This window comes from Brassica napus, unplaced genomic scaffold, assembly GCF_020379485.1.
Source record: "Brassica napus cultivar Da-Ae unplaced genomic scaffold, Da-Ae ScsIHWf_353;HRSCAF=558, whole genome shotgun sequence".
Taxonomy (NCBI): Eukaryota; Viridiplantae; Streptophyta; class Magnoliopsida; order Brassicales; family Brassicaceae; genus Brassica; species Brassica napus.
In genome coordinates, this window is record NW_026016434.1 from 30,001 (window position 1) to 32,500 (window position 2,500).

Consider the following 2,500-nt stretch of genomic DNA (forward strand, 5'->3'; position numbering starts at 1 on the left):
TGCATGCATCCAACTATCATATTGTTAAAACTGGACATAGGTATCACATAATTGAAACCAATCATACATGTTCGCATAGCTTTAGCAATGATGATACTAGTGCATCTGAAGTGGTTCATGTTGTTTGCATCTAAATGATTCACACTGTTTGCATATAGTTAGACAAAATCGGTTTCCATTTAAAATTCAGTATATTTGCTTTATTTGAAATTCTAAACCAAGTTTTAAACCGATTCTGAAAATCTATTTTGGTTTACAAATATCTTGAACATTTTAATGCATATAAAATATTTTCTGAAAATAAAATGCATAATAAACCATCATTAAATAAATCATCAATCCCCTTGGCATATAAATTCAAATCCTGAATTATATTATGAATCCTTACTCCTTTATGGATATTTGATTCAGATGTCGAAAATCAACAACCTTGAATATGCTTCCCTCAATCTCTCCGGAGATAATTACCTCCAATGGGAGCTTGATACCAAAATCCTCTTAAGGTCCAGAAACCTTGGTGATACTATCACTGAAGGCACTGAGCCATCAGACAAGGATAATTACAAGGCAATTGTTGTCATTCGCCATCACCTTGCTGAAGGTCTCAAGGACCAGTATCTCACAATTGAGAATCCTCTGGAACTTTGGACAGAGTTGAAAACCAGATTTAATCATCAGAAAACTGTGATATTGCCAAAAGCCCTTTATGATTGGAGAAACCTGAGAATCCAAGACTATAAGTCTGTGGAAGAGTATAACTCGGCTTTGTTCAAAATAGTCTCAAAGTTGAAACTTTGTGGTGAGACTATTACTGATGCTGATATGTTGGAGAAGACATTCTCCACATTCCACACCAGCAATGTTGTGCTTCAGCAACAGTACCGAGAGAAAGGTTTCTCCACTTATGCTGCCTTAATCTCTTGTTTGTTGCTAGCTGAGCAAAACAATGAGTTGCTCATGATGAACAGTGAGCTAAGGCCTCCTGGTGCTAAAGCATTGCCTGAGGCACATGCGGCCGTAGAGCCAAAAGATGAGACTCCAAGAGAGTCATACCGTGGTCGCATGAGAGGCCGTGGTAGATGGCAAGGTCGTAACCGTGGGTTTCAACCACGTGGCCGTGGATTTCAACCACGAGACCATCTTGGTCGCAGCCGAGGCCGAGGCTATAGCCGAGGTCATCAAGCTAACCATGGGTATAAGTCCGACTTCAAAACCCATGGCTCGAGCTCGACCAAATCTGCTTGCTATCGTTGTGGGATGACCAATCATTGGGCTAATAAATGCAAAACTCCCCAACACCTTGTTAAGCTCTACCAGGAGAGCATAAAGGGCAAGAACTCTGAGGCAAATTTGGTCCATTATGATGATGAGAATGATCTGGACCATGAGGATGATCAAGCCCATGACAAAGATGATCATGAGGACTTTGAGACTTCAGACCTCCTTACAAGTGGCTGAATATGAAGATTTCGATATCATATTGCTTTTGTCTTTGCATTTTGAATTCTTGATTTGGCTTTATGTCTTTTGTTCTATGACTTTGGCAATTCTATTTATGAAATAAAGTTTTTACTTTATATATGCCTTATACAAAGTTGAAATTATTAAGAACATAAAACAAAGCCATTAAAACATACTTTAAACCTTAAAGTAATATCAAAGGTGTTGACTCTTGTCTATTTTCAGAAATGAAAGAAGACAAGAACCAGCTAGTAGTGGATAGTGGATCAAGTCACACTATATTAAAAGACAAAAGATATTTTGTTAACCTCATTTTAAAGAGTGCCAAAATAAATACTATAGCAGGACCGGCCAGCCTTATTGAAGGCCATGGCCCGGCTCACTTAGTGATGCCTAAAGGCACGCATTTAGAAATCTCTAATGCATTATATTCTCCTAAATCAAAGAGAAATCTGTTAAGTTTCAAAGACATTCGCATGAATGATCTACATGTTGAAACTAGGGGCGAGGGAAAGAAAGAATTCCTCTTGATTTATGAAAATGCCCAAGGCCATAAGAAAGTCCTAGAGACTATCCCTGCTATATCAATAGGCCTCTATTGTGCCAATATAAAATCGAGTGAGGCTAACACTTCAATTCCTAATGAGTTCAGAGAAGCCTTTAAACAATGGCATGAAAGGCTTGGCCATCCTGGCAGATCCATGATGCGCAAAATAATCTCGAGCTCAACTGGCCATTCCTTGAAAGATAGGATAACTATCCCTATGAGCATTACATGTATTCCATGCTCACAAGGGAAATTAATAATAAGGCCATCACCTGGAAAGGTGAGTAAGGAAACATTAAACTTTCTGGAAAGAATACATGGTGATATATGTGGACCAATACACCCACCTTGTGGGACATTTCGATATTTTATGGTCCTCATTGACGCATCGACCAGATGGTCGCATGTTTGTCTATTATCATCTAGAAACTTAGCATTGGCAAGACTATTGGCACAGATCATAAGACTGCGAGCCCATTTTCCAGATTTCCA